We start from the raw sequence: 18,905 nt of genomic DNA on the forward strand, positions 1-18,905 counted from the left end.
ATGAGCTAATGGCAAACAAAATACAGCCAGGCTCATTCAGCAACTCTTGTAATAATAATTAGTAAAGACTTTATTCCAAAATATATTAAATAAAAAGAATCAGTTTGCTTAGGTATATATAGAGGGGCAAACAATGTTTCAATTTGTTAAATTGGCAAATAGCTGTTTTCATGTTTTAGGTCAGCATTGAATAAATAGGAATTTGTTGATTGCTGCAGGTTTTCTTACCTTTTATATACTGTATATATTTTATGATATGTTTACACACGTAAACAAAAATCCAGCATATTTTACCATCATTTTTAAAAATGGGAGGAAAGCCTACAAAATAGTGTAGTATTGTAAAGATATACAGACTATATGGGTATGTAGTATAGTAAAATATATATATATATATTTATTTTACACTATTTATGTATGTATATTTCTTTAATATTCATTTTGGTAGACAGTAAACTTATACTCCACTTGGACAAAGAGGCATGCTAGCATGTACATGTACTGTAGGTATGATACTCTTTGTATTCACACTCTTTTTATATACTGCTGCCAATACAAATTAGTATGCCCAAATGGTCAGTCCTCCAAACATGCATATTTCAGTATTTTCTAGATGCAGAAGATTTATAGCTGAAGCATAATCTGCTTGCATTTTTTCCGCTAGTACTTCCTTCCCTCCTCTCCTCAACATGCTAATGACATTTTCAAATAAAACGTTTCTGTTTTCATTACACTGCTTATTTTTGACCCAATAGCATCATCACTGGGTCTCTATGCTTCTCTATGCAATGCAGGCAGATAGATCAAGGCTGTTAGGACTGGCCAGCGGGGGGGCTGTAACATCCTAAAAACACAACAGCACCCTGCCTCAGTATCACTACTCTCCCCAATACCTTACTGGTACTTGAAATAAGTTATGAAAATATCAAAACTGCTTCATGGGCGGGTGCCAGTCTGAATAAATGAGCATTCCAAGGCACTAGAATCGGTTTGCATCCGATCTGATTCTTGCACCATTTCACAATTCACACTGCAATCTGCAAACCGATCTGGAGGTGTCATTAACTTTACATTGACACCCCCAGCGGTTCACAGATCTCAGTGTGAACCACTGTGCGATTCAGGTGCAATGTGATAACCCACATTGGATTTGCAGGGTTTCCAAGCCTCACAGAACCGCATTGTGTATCACACCTGAATCGCACAGTGGTTCACACTGAGATCTGCAAACCCGCTGAGGGTGCCAATAAAAGAAAGGGGCAGAACAAAGACAGTCAGTTTGGGAGCAAAGGGATAAAGGATGCTAGCTTTCCTTTACCACGGAAATCAGGCACTGTCAGAAACCAGGAATCAGCCTGAGAAAGAATAACAGTTAAATCTCACTTGTTTATTAATAATAAAAAAAGTAAACAGAGTAAACGTAGCCAAAACATAGCCTGAGTTCAGGAACTGGGATGTGACCAAGGTGAAGGCAGAGATCATCCGGACTAGGCGGCTTAAGTAGGCAGGACTGACAAACAGGATATCATCTACAGGTGAGTCACTGTGGAGAGATAGGGGCTGGCAATTAGGTGACAGATGAACAGCCAGCTCAGAGAAGGAAGGGCTGAGCCCAGCCCTGACAGGCACTTTATGACTTGCTGCAGCTTCAATTGCAGTGGAGGCCCATCCATAGGGGGCGCCCGGGCGCCGCCCCCCCCCCCCTCCCATGTAGTCAAAAAAAAAATACAAAAAAAAGTTAAAAAATATATATATTTTTTTAAACATGTCCCTTTAAGAATTTATTTTTTATTTTTAAATTTCCCTCCCTATGTGCACTGGCGCCGGGCGCAGTGCAAAATAGGAAGCACCACGTCTATGCAATCACAAGATTGCAGACGAGACGCTTCATTTGCCCAAAAAAAGAGCGCTCTGTGGCGCAGCCGATCGCGCCACAGTGTGATCGACTGGCCGAGCAAGTGCATAGACTTGCACTCGAGTGAGTAGTGGGCGGTGCTTCCGACGTCACTCAAGGAAGTTATGTTGGCACAGCACTTCTCTCTTCTGCCTGCCTGAGAGGATCAGGTAAGGGGCTGCCGCATGGCAGCTTACAAATTCTTGATCATTTATTCAGCCCAGCCACCGGTACCCCCTCCACGTCGACAGGGTTACTATGGTGGTCACACTCGGCAGCATAACCCAACCACCCCCCACCCCCTGCTAAACAAGATTTAAAGAAAAAGTATTATCGGTGGCCGGCAGCATACACCCCCCCAAAGAAGCTTTAAAAGGCTTTAAAATCACAGATGTGTGATTTACAGAATGCAGATGTGTGAATGTGCAGATATGTGCGATTTACAGAATGCAGATGTGTGATTTACAGAATGCAGATGTGTGATTTACAGAATGCAGATATGTGCGATTTACAGAATGCAGATATGTGCGATTTATATGTTGCAGAATGCAGATATGGGCAATTTACAGGTTGCAGAATGCAGATATGTGTGATTTACAGGTTGCAGAATGCAAATATGTGCGATTTACAGGTTGCAGAAAAGGTGCCTGATGTGGTTATACACAAGATAGGCATGATTCATCTGCTTTAGTAGAGCCCTGTTTATAATGTGCAGCCTGGTATATGATGTGCAGAGCCCATTATATAATGTGCAGCCTTGTATATGATGTTGATTCGATAAGGGGTGTGGCTTGTGAGAAGTGGGAGGGGCCATATCTGAGGGGGCATGGTCTTGCGCCCCCCCCATCCTAAAACTTCACCAGCCACCACTGTTCAATTGCACACTATGGGATGCCTGTACAACTGTGCAAGACTGAAGGTAAGACCAGAGTTCAGCTTTAAACCACTTTATAGTTTCTTGTATTTCTTGAGAAATCTAGCAATGAAATCTTTGCTCCCGAGTTTTTGGCCTGTAACGCTCCCATTGTCAGAAACAAGGGTATCCATTTTCTCGTTTATTATAATTTATATTATGAATAATACAACAGAAGAAGTAACAACCCAAGGTAGGAGGGAAACACCCAAAATCCCCAAATGACTGATAAAATAATAAGGAGCTATGGCATGAAGATCTTGTTATTAAAGTTCTATGAGGGTCAAGAAGTCAGTGACTAACAGGGCCCAGCATATTCAACTATAAATTAAGTATCACCTTTGGGCAGGGGTCAAGTCCTGGGGAAAAAAGTGTGGGAACTCCCACCCAAGATCCACTCCCCCACCAAAAAAAATAGATACGCTCATATGCATATATATATATTTCACAGAAAATACAGTGACTGCAAATGCAACATGCTACAAGAGATGACCAGACTGCGAATGCGACTACAGGAGATGATGACCAGACTGAGAATGCGACATACTACAGAAGTTGACCAGACTGCAAATGCAACATACTAAAGGAGATGACCAGACTACGAATGCGACATACTACAGGAGATGACCAGACTGCGAATACGACTACAGGAGATGACCGGACTGCGAATGCGACTACAGGAGATGACCGGACTGCGAAAGCGACTACAGGAGATGACCAGACTGCGAATGCGACATAATACAGGAGATGACCAGACTGCGAATGCGACTACAGGAGATGACCAGACTGCGAATGCGACTACAGGAGATGACCGGACTGCGAATGCGACTACAGGAGATGACCAGACTGCGAATGCGACATAGTACAGGAGATGACCAGACTGCGAATGCGACTACAGGAGATGACCAGACTGCGAATGCGACTACAGGAGATGACCAGACTGCGAATGCGACATAGTACAGGAGATTACCAGACTGCAAATGCGACTACAGGAGATGACCAGACTGCGAATGCGACTACAGCAGATGACCAGACTGCGAATGCGACATAGTACAGGAGATGACCAGACTGCAAATGCGACATACTACAGAAGATGACCAAGTAGCCAGTTTTAAAATGTAAACCTGTCCTCAGCCCCCTTATAGCACTCTTCTTCACATTCCTGTCCTCACCCCCTTTACATTCCTGTCCTCACCTCCTTTGTAGAACCCCCTTTCACATTCCTGCCCTGCCTCTCTTTTATATCCCCCCTCCTCATTCTTTTCAGTTTCTGATACTTTACACAGGACACAGCAGATGACTTCGGAGGCACAGAGCTTACACCAGAAGTGCAGCAAAGGGATGGACAGAGGGCGGGACCTGCCCCAGTTAACTGATTGGTTGATAGAATGCAGAGTGGTTCTATTAACTAATCAGTGCATCACTGTGCTGCTCTTCCGATGTCAGCTCTGTGAAGACAACACAGCTAGCAGGCAGCGGCAGAAAGCAAATCTTAAATGGCGTGATCGCGCCGGGGCCGCACTGATCATTGACTGACTTGGCTCACGGTCCGCCATTTAGTTGATGCCTGTGCTAGAGCCTCGGGCGGCTCTAGTCCTGCAAAGGTAACTGCGTTCCTGCTGTGAAAAAAGTGCAGGGACGCCGTTCCCACCCGTTCCCGCAAGAATCGCGCCCTGCTTTTGGGTTTACTGATCCTTTAAAACTACACAGTTCAACTCCAGTGTACATTGTGTAGCACCCTTCTAGTTAGGCTGCTATGTCTGGTAACACAAATGTAATAATTTTGGTTCTTTTGTAATCAGTTGAGCTGTGTTGATTGCTTTGGTGTTCTCTGGTTTCTACAGAGTGCAGGTTTGGTTGTTTCCTCCTATTTCCAGAATCTAGTGCATGGCAGAGTCAAATGGGCAGCCTGAATGCAGCTTCAGACAATTCTTGGGGAGGTGTGCCCAGATGATGGTTGGAGAATGCATAAAAAGTTTGGAACCACACAGAGGGGTTCTTTTCCTGGGAGGAGCTGTTCCCAGCCAGGAGGGCTGCCTGCCCTTCCTGGCTGTCTTTCTGAGAGTCCAGCCTGTTCATCGAGGTCCGCAGCTATGCTCAGGTGGGGGGGGGGGGCTATCCAGCCACAAACCCTTTAGGATCCAAAGAGGGGTGCCGCTAAGGATCTGCTTTGGGAGTTTTCCTTCTGGAGCCTGCCTGCTAGAGTTGACATTCCAAGCCATGGAGGACACTGTGAGTACAGACCTAAGGGGAAAAGATCTCAGTGACTGTTGCTCTTGTTAAACCCTGCTGCACAAAGTATAAGGCTTGCCTGGCCTGGGACATTGATACAGGTGTCCCAGTGCTGTCCACCTCATGTCCTACTAGTAAGGGGACTGGGTCAAGAAGTTGCTAAAAGGGAGAGTGTCCTGTTTGTTCCGGTAATGTTCTTAAGTATCCCACAGCTCCCTGATTCCCATCCAAGTTAACTTGCAATAAATGTTAAGAAAGGTAAACCCTAGACTGTTTTCTATGCCAGAGCCGTGGAAGCTGCTGTTTGCCTGGCTCCAGTTGCACTAGCAGGAAGAGAAACTGGAGCACAAAACCAGTATATAATGTAACTTTCTAATATTACAATTGACAATCTTTTCATTATTATCATATATAATTATATATCATCAATTACAACCTTAGTTGTAAAAGCAAACATAGGCTAAAATGATCTGACATCCAGGTGACAAGAGACATTGCTGTTAAAAACTTGGAAAGTAACATTTTAAATATAGGGCGATTTGTTAAGCCACTTAATTTATGCAATACAATATGTCCTTCTTTATCTCTGTAATTATCACAAAACTCAACAAACAATTTTAGTACATGTTTTATACTGTTCCCTATTCAAACTTTATATGGTGAGAAACAAATAATAAAAGTCAGTTTTCCGCTGTAAATTAGAGTGCACGTTTAAATCCTTTCCACAGTATGTAAATTAAAATATATTTTCCTTGAACTATGCCCACTAGGTTCACATGGAAAACATTTTGAATAGCTCTAATCACAAAAGAAGCAGCAGGAAATGCAAATTTGATAGGAGTGGTCAAGCTACCCGGGAAGGCTTAAGAACAGCAGTGCCAGACAAATGGCAATCAGTGCCTGCCGGCTAACCTGACTGCCCAGATTCCATATTTAATCCTTTCATTGGAAAGTATTCATTAAGATCTCCGTTCTATCCATACCTCCTCCTGTCCATTGTCCTTCCTTAACTTTATAATTCTGTGCAGTTTTTTTTCTATGCTTTGTAGTCTACAATCAACTCAAGCCACGTGGTCATTTTCATCCCTTTCATTTAAAAGATGATTAAAATGTAACATTTTGGCAAATAGATTTCATTATCTTAATTGGTCTATTTTTAAATACAACGATCATTTCATGCTTAAGTTCAACAAGTTTTTTTATAAAGAAAACTTGTACTGAACAGATGTAGGCTTCCATTACTAACTTCATTCTCATAATCCTTGCTGCCATTTGTGTCTGGCTAAATACTTTCCGAGCTGCTGACCAAAAACAGGCATGCAGCAACTAGAGCGAATTTGGGAAATCTTGATAGGTATAATTTTTCTGTTCAGTGAGTGCCTGCTTTCTTGTTTGTGTCCTGTTGGGGAGATTTCTCTTTATTTCCTGTCCTTAAAGTGGAACTTCCGCTCATTTGTTCCCCCCCTCCCTCACCTCCGGTGCCACAATTGGCACCTTCCGGGGGGGGGGGGGGGAGGACAGAATTCCTGTCTTTGACAGGTATCCTGTTCCCACTTCCGGAAGTCACAGTCACGGATATTGACTTTGCCGCTCGGCTGAACGCTCAGCTCCCTCCTCCTTCCCTGTCGCCGGCCCAGTAGCAGAGAGGAGCAGAGAATCACACATGCGCAGTAGGGTTCCCGGCATAAAGTCATAAGGCTACACTGCCAGGTTCCCTTACTTGCAATAGCAATGGCATGCACCTGACAGCTGATAGAAACATCAGCTGCGGTGCTGACATCGCTGGACTCCAGCACAGGTAAGTGTCCTATTATTAAAAGACAGCAGCTGCAGTATGTGTAGCTACTGGCTTTTAATTTTTGCAGCGGTGGGCGGACCTCCACTTTAAGACACAACAATAATAGTCTGTGTGAATCTGGATTTGTTAGCATCAGAACTGTTTCTCTCCCACTACATGTCTATGGGGATCCAATTGCAGCTTGAAGCAGATTAATGCAGCTTAGAAGGAGGTAAAATACACCTTTTTAACCATTTGCCCACCAAGTACCTAGTTCATAACCAGACCAATTTTCAGCTTTCAGCGCTCTCACATTTTGAATTTCAGGGGGGCACAGTGGTGTAGTGGGTAGCACTCTCGCATAGCAGTAAAAAGCGTCGCTGGTTCAAATCCTAACAACAACACTACCTGCCTGGAGTTTTCATGTTCTCCCTGTGCCTGCGTGGGTTTCCTCCAGGTACTCCAGTTTCCTCCCACACTCCAAAGACATGCAGGTAGGTTAATTGGCTTCTGTCCAAAACTGGCCCTAGTATATGAATGGGGACCTTGGATTGTGGGCTCCTTGAGGGTAGGGACTGATGTGAGTGTGCAATGTACAGGGATAGGGACAATTGTAGACACTCACTCAGGATGGACTGGTGTCTTTATTCAACCTTACTAACTATGTAATGACAATTAATCAATCATGCAACATTATACCCATATGAAATGTGTGTCCTTTTTTCACACAAATAGAGCTTTCTTTTGGTGGTATTTAATCACTGCTAGCAGTGGTATTGCTAGGGAGTGGCTTTTGGGACTATAGCCCTGAATCTGGGGCTTATAGCCCAGAGTATCTGTAGGGGTCCCCAAGGGGAGGGGAGGCTCTCTGATGACCCTGATTTTAAGGGGGAGGCTCTCTGGGGACTCTGATGTAGGGGGGGCTCTCTGGGGACCCTCATATAAGGGGGGTTCTCTGGGGACCCTGAAGTGGGAGGCTCTCTGGGGATAAATACACACACACACACACACACACACATACACACACATGTATATTACTGTATATACATGTGTATGCCCACCCAAGCGTATGACTTTCTTTACTATGCTGCTATGGGCTCTAGCGCCCCAGATTTTTTGTAGACCTAGCAATGCCCCTGACCACCGTTTTTTATTGTTTGCGCTATAAATGAAAAAAGACCAAAAATTGTGTAAAAAAAATAAAAAATAAACTTTTTTTCATTTCTGTTATAACATTTTGCAAATTAGTAATTTTTTCTTCATACATTTTGGCCAAAATTTATACTGCTACTTATCTTTGGTAAAAATAACCCAAATAAGTTCCTATTATTTGGTATTTGTGAAAGTTATAGTGTCTATAAGCTATGGTGCCAATCACTGAAAATTGATCACCCCTAAAGTACTGACGGCCTATCTCACTTCTTGAGACCCTAACAATCCAGGACAGTACAATTTCCACAATTCTTTGAAAAAATTAAGATTTTTCTTTTTCACAAAATTATCATAATAACAAGTTATTTCTCATACAAAGCATATGCATAATACAAATTACACCCTAAAATACATTTTACTACTCTTCCTAAATATGGCGATACCACATGTGTGAGACTTTTACACAGCCTGGCCACATACAGAGGTCCAATATGCAGTGAGCACCATCAGGCGCTCTAGGGACTACCTACACTTTTGAAGGTCCTGGAGCACCAGGACAATTTTGGGACTACCTACACTTTTGAAGGCCCTGGAGCACCAGGACAATGGAAACGTCCAAAAAATAACCTTATTTTAGAAAGTAAACACTCCAACTTATATTCTATGAGGCATAATGAGTATTTTGAACATGTAATTTTTTCCACAAGTTTTAGGAAAATGTGTAAAGAAAATGAAAACGCATTTTTTTCACAAAGTTTTCCATTTATAAGGTATTTTTAACACATAGCATGTACATAGCAAAAACTACAGCCCAAAATATATTCTGCTACTCCTCCTGAGTATGGCAACACCACATGTGTGAGACTTTTTCCACAGCTTGGCCACATACAGAGGTCCAACATGCAATGAGCGCCATCAGGTGTTCTAGGGGCATACATTTCAAATCTATTTTGACTCCCTATTACACTTTTGTGAGGTACTGATGGGCACTGTAGTGGCATGGATGAACACGGATGTGGCATTGATGTGGCATAAATGAGCACTGATGTGGCATGGATGAGCACTGATGGGGCATGGATGTGACACTGATGAGAACTGATGTGGCATGTATGAGCACTGATGTGGCATAAATGTGGCACATATGAGAACTTGTGTGGCATGGATGAGCACTAATGTGACATGGATGAGAACTGACGTGGCATGGATGTGGCACAGATGAGCACTGATGTGGCATGGATGGGTACTGATGTGGCATGGATGATCACAGATGTGGCATGGATGAGCACTAATGTTGCACAGATGAGCACTGATGTGGCATGGATGGGTACTGATGTGGCATGGATGTGGCACGGATGAGCACTGATGTGGCACGGATGAGCACTGATGTGGCATGGATGTGACACAGGTGAGCACTGATGTGGCATGGATGTGGAATGGATGATCACTGATGTGGCATGGAGGAGCCATGGTTGAGCATGGCTAAGCCATGGTTGAGCATGGCTAAGCCATGGATGAGCCACGGTTGAGCATGGCTAAGCCATGGGTGAGCCATGATTAAGCATATATGAGCCAGGGAGGGAGCATGGATGAGCATGGTTGAGCCAGGGATGGAGCATGGATGAGCATGAATGTGGATGGATGAGCCAGGGATGAAACATGAATGAGCATGAATGTGGATGGATGAGCATGGGATGGAGCATGAATGTGGATGGATGAGCCAGGGATGGAGCATGGATGAGCATGAATATGGATGGATGAGCATGGAATGGAGCATGAATGAGAATGGATGAGCCAGTTATGGAGCATGGATGAGTAAGAATGTGGATGGATGGGGCGTGGCCTGGACAGCAATGGAGTAGGACGCTTGTGACCTGAGCTCCGCTCCTACCGCGATCTCCTGCAGTGATCCTGGGTGCCCACTAACTATTTTACCTGCGACTTTACCGGTGTTATACCCGCTAATCCCCTGTGTAACTTGGGACCATGTCTCCGACGAAGAAACAATCTGCAGTGGCGGCTTCACTTGAGAAATTCCGGCGGGACCATGAGGGCCAACATGGCGGAAAGTCCCCTCCGTCTGCAGAACCTGCTGCCTCGGACACGGCGAAGGTGCTCGAGGCGATTTCTACCTGCCAGGCCACACTGACATCTAAGCTTGAGGAGGTTAAGGTAGCTGTATCACTTATCCGACAAGACATGGCTAAACTGCGTGACAGAGTGAAGGAGACTGAAACCCGGATCAGCCAGGCCGAGGATGTCTTGTTCCCACTGCAGCATGCCCAGGAGGATGTGCAAAGACAGCTCCAGTAGCTAGCCCAGAAACAGGAGGACCTCGAGAATAGGGCCCGCAGATCTAACCTCCGGTTCATCGGTCTCCTTGAGGGCTCTGAGGGGGCTGACCCGGCGACATTTCTGGAATCTCTCCTGATTAAGGCCTATGGTAGGGAGGCTTTCTCTACCTCCTTTGTAATTGAACGGGCTTACAGAATGCCTGCCCGCCCGCCGCCGGAGGGGGCACCCCCCCCGTACGTGCATTGCCAAGCTGCTAAACTACCGGGATAGGGATGCTATCCTCCGCCTTACCCGAGAAAGAGGCAACATCCCGTTCCAGAACGGACATATATCGGTGTCTCCGCTGAAGTTCAAAAACGTCGCTCCCGATTCGTGGCAATTAAGAGGCGCCTCAGGGCACACCACATCAAGTACACCATGCTGTACCCGACCAGATTCCGCGTTGTGGGGGAAGATAGGGCCTACTTTTTTGAAGATCCTGAAATGGCGGTATCCTGGTTGGATCAGAGAGATGCGGCTCGAAATCGGCCACCTCGGGACTAGAATCGTCACAGGATTTGTGAGTACTCTATCTGCCCCCCTCTTTCTGTGTGCAAGCAGATCGCTGTCAGACTGCCTATGTGTGGTTCACTGAACACAGTCCTTGAGATGATACACATGTTCCCCCCTTCTACCCCGCTGGCTGTTACCCTTGCGGTCTGGAAATTTGATGCTGCCTGTGCCCATGCTCTGCGGGCCTACCCCCGTTTCACTACACAATACCCCTCCCCCCCTGACAGTTTGGGGGGCCCGCTTGGCGGAATTCTTTGGGCCCTTTCCCTGGGTGGATGGCGGGGTCGCAGGACACCTGGACTTGCTGCATGGGACTGCAGCACTTTGACTTTCTCCTGCTACATGCCCTTTGCTAGACTTATACGTCCCGCTGCTGAGCTGGGCACCACACCACTGGGAGAGGAGTGGAGAATGGACACATGGTCCGGCTCCGGCCTACAAGCCGGGTTATGACGAGGAAGAACTTGGTCATGTCGCTGGGTGCATACCTGGCAAAGTCCACCCCCGTGGCTTATTGTTACTGACATTGCCAAGTGTTTCATGGTTTGTTCTGGGAAGAGAGCTCCAGCCAAGTTGGGGTGGCTGAGAGCAGGGAGGGTGGGGATGGGTTGTAAATGTTATGTTACAGGTTTTTATGTTATATGCTTAGTTTGTGGCACAAGCTTTATTTGGTTATGGAACAGACAAATGTCTCTTTTTTATATCTACACTGATAATTATGGGGATGGGTACAGTCCTGCCAGGTGGTATGAGTACTATTTTCCTCCTTGTGATAATGGTTGAGACCATACAATGGGTACTCTTAAGTTACTGACGTGGAATGTCCGAGGGATTCGGGATAAAATTAAGCGGGCGGCAGTGTTTGAGTGTCTTAAAACTTATAGAGCGGATATCACAGTTCTGGTGGAGAAGCATGTCACTGGGAGATTGCAAATAGCTTTGCGTCGCCCATGGATTGGCTGGGCCTACCACGCCACCCATACGTCCTATTCCCACAGGGTGTCTGTATTGATAACTGAGACGGCACAGTTTACTTTGGTTTCTTTGCAGACAGACCCGCAGGGCAGATATATATTTATACACTGCTTTTTGCACGGCGAACAATACATTATTCTCGCCTATTATATACCCCCGCCCTATGATCACAGACTAATTACAGAGGGACTCTTTTTTATGGCTCAGCATTCCAATGTCCCAGCAATTTGGCTGGGGGATTTTAATATGGTTTTGAACCCAGGGGTAGATAAAATGAGCTCTAGTCGAGGGGGACCTCAACAGGGGGACACTGGCCTAGGCCGCACGTTTCAGGAATTCTCCCTTACTGATCTGTGGCGATTTAAATATCCGACTAAACGTATTTACTCCTGTTTCTCCGCAACTCATTCCACCATGTCACGCATTTATTATATTGCTGTATCCAGTCAGTTGTTACCCAGGCTAGTTGACACGGGCTATTATGCCAGATCACTGTCAGACCACGCCCCTTGCTGGGCAACGTTCTCATTGACCCGGCCCACTGGACCAAAACCATGTCGGCTTCACCCCTTCTGGTTAACCGCCTTGAGTGAAAGTGACGATTTAGGGGGCAAATGGCAGTTTTTCTTTAATACTAATCAGGAAACGGCTTCAGCTGATTGCATCTGGGAGGCTTTCAAACTGCATGTACGATCCACTTTAACACACCGGATCAACCGGTTGAAGCGTACCTCCAAGACTCTGATGTCCAATGCCCTGAGGGAGCTGGACTCAGTGACCACTGACTTCACCACTGACCCCACACCTGCTAAGGCCCAGATGCTAAGACACCACACGAGGATAGTTGATCACCTCCAAATTGAACAGGCTTAACAAAAGCTGTTTTTTATTAAACAACGGGTGTTCGAGCAAGGGGAAAGAGTAGGAAAGTTGCTGGCCTACTTGGCGCATCGGGACTCCAAACCCCCGGTGGTGGTTTCGTTGACTGACAGTGGGGGTGCGGAAGTGACTGATCCGCCAACAGTGGCCAATATGTTTCGTGCTTATTATGCTACCCTTTATGAGTCGCAAGTACGTACGCCGAGAACTGAGACAGGGGCATACCTCCGGGATGTCTCTCTTCCCCACCTGTCCGAGGCACAGGTTGGGACTCTTGAGGCTCCGCTGTCGGCGGATGAGATCAGTCTAGCGATAGCATCCCTTGCAGCGGCTAAGGCCCCTGGACTGGATGGTATTCCCCTGGACTTCTATGCCCACTACTCTGAGATACTGGTGCCAGAACTGCTGAGACTATATACGCACATATTTGAATCCGAGTCCCTACCGGATACTCTAAGGCAGGCTGTTATTATAGTGATACCCAAGCCAGGAAAAGATCCCCACTCACCAGATTCCTACCGCCCCATCTCGCTGCTCCAGGCAAATATTAAAATATTGGCTAAAGTACTTGCCACCCGCTTGAGTGGCATCATCCTATCACTTATTCACCCTGATCAAACGGGATTTATGCCCAGGAAGAACACGTCTGCGTATTAATTGGACCAAGTCGCAGGTTTTGCCCCTCGACTTGTTCCCCCCGGACTGGGGTGCCGCTTCTCTCCCGCTCTCCAGGGTATCTTCCATCCAGTATCTGGGGGGTGCAGGTTACGAGGGAGCCCGGGGAGTATATCCATTGTAATCTTGAACCATTGCTTCTGTATGTGAGGGAGAAGACTAAGGCATGGTCTCGTCTCCCCATCGGGGTCATGGGACGGGTCAATATTACTAAAATGATCCTACTGCCTAAGCTCCTCTATGTACTTTGGCATTCCCCTGTCATGGTCCCTGTGGCGTTCTTTAAAACGCTGGACGGTGTTTTGAACACCTTTATTTGGGGCCCATCTAGGCATAAGGTGGCATGGAACACACTTAAAAACCTGACATCTATGGGGGGCTTGGCTCTCCCTGATTTCCACACATACTACATAGCAGCGCAAGTTTCACATTTTTATCACCTTCATAGAGCGGACAGTCACAGATACCAGGCCTTGGTGGGCGGGAGAGCTGAATCCCATGTTGATCCTCCCCTTCAGATGATTTTTCGTGGTGGTGGGGTAAGGGATGCCCGGTCCCGGATCCTACCACACCCCCGGAGTATTTGGAAACTGGCCCTTAGATTACTGGGAGCTGACTATCACCACTCACATACACCGTTATGGCGCAACCCCCTACTTCGTGAGTTGTATAGCTTACCCGATGTAGAATTGTGGGCTTCTAGGGGGGTACTCTACCTGCACCAGGTGGTGACTCCTCTGGGCATAAGGGATTTTCCCTCCTTACAAGTGGAATTTAACATGCCCCCTCACATGCACTTTCGCTACTTGCAATTGCGACACGCGCTTCGTGCGCAATTTGCTCAGGGCTTCCCGAATGTGCAGTCGTTAGCTTTGACAGACGTAATTATGGGGGACGAACCGACTAAATTGATTTCGACTCTATACGGCTTACTCTGGGCCCGCTTGGTGGCGCAAATCACTGAACAGGCTAGGATGAGATGGGAAAAAGATATATGGGGAGGAATGGGAGGATGCTCTCGAGAACATTAAACAGGCTTCACTTAACTTACCTGACCGACTAACGCAGTACTACGTGGTGCATAAGTCATATCTCACCCCTGTCCGGATAGCTAGGTATCACCCTGACTATAACCCGAAGTGTCCCAGATGCTCTTGTACGACTGGTACTTTCTACCATCTCATATGGCAATGCCCAATAATTCAGGAGTTTTGGGGGCAGATTATTAAGTTCCTACATGACCATATGGGTTCGCCCCTTCAACTTGACCCTAAGAGTTGCCTACTCAGCATATTTCCTGATACCACTATTGATAAGTATTTGGCTACGTTTTTGCACTCTACACTGTTTACTGCACGAAAGCTAGTGGCTAAATACTGGATGCGTCCAGCCATACCTACCATGCGGGAATGGGTGGTGGAAATTAATCGTAAGCTACCCTTGGTTAAACTAGTATATAGACACTGTGGGTGTCCAGCCAAATACCACAGAATATGGGACAGGTGGGCGGAAAATCTACATACATGTGTGGTGTGAGTTGTGTTGGAGTCCAAACCACAATTGTCAGGAAACTTCTTTACTGTATGATCTGTTACTGTCCTTCACCTATGAAGAGTTTAATGTCTGTAGCTACTATACTATGTTGTTATAACTGTGCTATTTAAAAAAAAAAAAAGAATGCGGATGGATGAGCCAGGGATAGATGTATGAATGAGCCAGGGATGAAGCATGGCTGAGTTTGAAGGTGAATGGATGAGCCAGGGATGGAGCACGGATGTGGATGGAAGAGCTAAGGATGGAGCATGGACGTGGATGGATGAGCAAGGGATGGAACGTGCCTGAGCATGAATGTGGATGAATGAGCCAGGGATGGATGGATGGATGAGCCAAAGATGAAGCATGAATGAGGATGGATGAGCCAGGGATGGAGCATGGCTGAGCATGAATGTGGATGGACGAGCCAGGAATGGAGCATGAATGTTAATGGCTGCGCCAGGGATGGAACATGGATGAGCATGAATATGGATGGATGAGCATGGGATGGAGCATGAATGTGGATGGATGAGCCAGGGATGGAGCACGGATGAGCATGGGATGGAGCATGAATGTGAATAGGTTGTGCCAGGGCTGGAGCATGAATGAGAATAGATGAGCCAGGGATGGAGCATGGATGAGCATGAATGTGGATGGATGAGCCAGGGATGGAGCAGGAATGAGGATGGATGAGCCAGGAATGGAGCATGGATGAGGCAGGGCTGGAGCATGGCTGAGCTTGAATGTGGATGGATGAGCAAGGGATGGAGCATGGATGTGGAAGGATGAGCCAGGGATGGAACATGGCTGAGCATGAATGTGGATGGATGATTCAGGGGTGGATGGATGGATGGATGAGCCAGAGATAGAGCATGGATGAGCCAGTGATAGAGCATTGCTGAACATGAATGGGGATGGATGGATGGATGAGCCAGTTCTGAAGTGCCCACACTTGCTCCCTCCTCTTCTCACACACTTATTGATCGGCATGAGAAGAGTGGAGGAGCCAAACAGGACATGCTCCAGTTTGTTTACAAGTTATCACTCCATGGTTGCATAGAGCGATCACGTGGTAAATAGCCGCTGTCATTGGCCCTTTACCCCGATTCATGCCCAGACCCGGCATGTCACGGATGGTGACAGGCATTCCTTGGTGCGCAATTCTGGAAGGACGTTATAGTACGCCCTCCTAGAGTTGTCCAACCGCTCTGCTGTTTTTTGGTTATGGCCTGGTCAGCAAGCGGTTAATAAACCTTAAATCATCCTATAGCCTGAAGCATCCTATACTGATCTAAAATCAGGGTTACCAAATTTCAGTAAAATTATGAACAGTTTTAAAATCGTAATGGACATTCACAGACAGATGAAAAAATTAAATGGATTTTACCCGGCCTTATTGTTGGTCTGGCGGTGTAACATATGATAAAGGTGATATATTTTCTAGCCAGGCACCTCTGCATAGTAAGCGTACCTGAGAACTTAATGAAATTGACCCAGCAATACCAGAATGTTGATTCAGTTGCTGAGTTATTACTGAATTTGTCAAATCTCAAGTCAGGCAATACCTGCTTCATCACTACCAGGTCTGCGTGCAACAATAATGGCTTTGTGTACTCTGCTCATTTCCTGCCTTATCCAGGCTATGTATAGTGTGTATAGTGTTATTGGTTATTAAGGTGTAGGCTGCCACATGCACCATGAACATTCATGGTGCTACCAAAAATGGAAATACTGGTCAATATACTAAATATCACTTTAAGGGATCTCTGTTATGCATGTGGTGTTCTACGCCACAGTTCTACCTCAATGGTTTATGCTCCATTAATGCATTTATATGAATTTACTAAGCTATGCAAAAATTAGTATGATGATACTTCTTGATTTAAAAACTATATTATATTTGCAGGCTTTATGCTATTTGTTTCTCTTTATGTGTTTGTTAGACAGAGAATTGGATTTTGTTCAATGATATAATGTCTTTCGGACACCATGTAAGATACATTTTCATATATTTGCTTTCTGAATACTTCAATAAAAACGTTGGTAAACAACAAGAAAATGCATGGCGCTGTGTGAGCCAGCTGCTTGCAACTCAGAAACCAATGATACTGGAGTGCCAGGTGGCAAATCCAGCTGAGGCTGTCACAGTAACAAACAGGTCCAGGTCGAAGCAGAACTGAACTGTCATACACCTCCTCCTGTGCTCCTGTTCTGCTCTCCACTGTATAACATCCTGCTTCTGTCATTCCTGGCATATCTTCTCCCATCCAGTATTGTAACATCCTTGTTCTTTCTGTCTCCCCTCCTATCTACGTGGTTCTGTCCTTTTTTCATAATGCCATTTGAGTTTCCAGTTTTTTCAAAATGCCATCAGTATTACACATAGTGCCTGGCTTCCTCACATCTATCATATTTACAATAGTCACATGATATTATTTTTTGATAATTTTTTCCATTACCTGTCATTCAACTTTAACTCATCATCGTACCCTTGGGTTTGTAATTTCTACCTCTTTCTCCACTTTGTCAATACTATCATGTCTTCTGATTTAAAGAAAACAGGAATACAGCAAACAAGACACTAATTACTAGAAAGTCATAATGCAGGAGTATGGTCAGTATATGAGCCATAATGCTTGCTACTGTACAAGCATTCAGAGAACTTAGCTTGAACTATAGAAACCCTGTTTCTTTATGGCAAGCAGGTCCAGTTGTACTTGGTTGGCTAAGTATCACAAAAAGAATACCTGTAGAACACAAGGGAATCAAGTTTCTGAAGAGGGTGGAAAAGACTAGAGTCTTTGTAGGTGCAATGTCAGAGTTACATGCAGGGAGATCAGTTTAACAGAGCACTGGGCAGCACAGCCACCAAAGTCAGTAGAGGTTCACCAGAATGTGACCTGTTTGGCGTGTAATGCAGAGGTTGAGGAGTTCTGGTAAGCTGACCAGACAAGGTAAGTCTATTTTTGAGAAAGGGCCTCACCCTTAAGAGCTGGTTTATCAGGAAGCATGTAGGTAATAAAGGGCTTTTACTCGAGTGTTAGTATGTAGAAGGGCAGCTGGTACCCTGGAATACACTTTGGATCAACATCCATTCCAGTAAACTAAACAATGTAAAGACATTTTTTATCTTTTCTTTTCAGTTAATGATTTTACCATCTTTGAATTTTTCCTGTCCATGAACCAACAATGGAGGACAAGTGGAAGAGATAGCAAGCAGATAAAGTGGATTGAGCAAGTATATATGAAAATAATTGGTTATGTGCAAATTGGGAGCTAACTATATACAAAAGGAGAGTGGGTTAATCCACTGGATGATTCTGTATGAACTAATGAATCTCAGAATCAGCTTTTATGATGGAATGTTAAGTGCAATTTTTTATTGGATAGCCAGTTGTATTGACTGGCTTTGTACCAGTGTGGTATGTTCAGCAGCGGTCGGTGGCAGTCTTCTCAGTAGCAGTGGTAGTAGTGAGACTGTTGCTAACCTTGGCCCAAACTTGTGAAATATGCAAAACAGTGGATTTGGCTTGCAGAATAGTGAATGACAGGTTAGAGAAGGAACATGTTCTGGAGTGTTGACAGTGATATGATAAATGTTATATGCAAATGCAGCCCAAGGCAGAAATTAGGCATATTGGAGACAAAACATAGATTGATACTGAGCATAGAAAAGAGTTTTCCAGTACCTGGATACAAATTGAAAGCTACAATCAAAGACAATACAATTTGGAAAGCTATGAATTCCAATAAAATGTATGGCAAGGTAAGGGGAAAAATACTGACAGGCAAAATTCTTTAAGATGCCCCTAAACAAATTGGTGAATCCATTGAAAAATTGCAAGGCTTTTAGAGCGGGAGTCCATTTTAAAATGGCCCAGAATTTAAATAGATCTATAGCCATCCCAGAATCTGAGTTTTTTTTTTTTTGTAGCTGTCAGGGCTGGGCTCTCAGCCCTTCCTTCTCTGTAATCAGGTTGCTCAGCTGTCGATTAATTGGCAGAACTCATTGTTCCACAGTAGGGTACAGA

This window comes from Lithobates pipiens, unplaced genomic scaffold (genome assembly GCF_037356315.1).
Source record: "Lithobates pipiens isolate NorthernLeopardFrog02 unplaced genomic scaffold, aLitPip1_a1.2 Scaffold_19, whole genome shotgun sequence".
Lineage (NCBI taxonomy): Eukaryota > Metazoa > Chordata > Amphibia > Anura > Ranidae > Lithobates > Lithobates pipiens.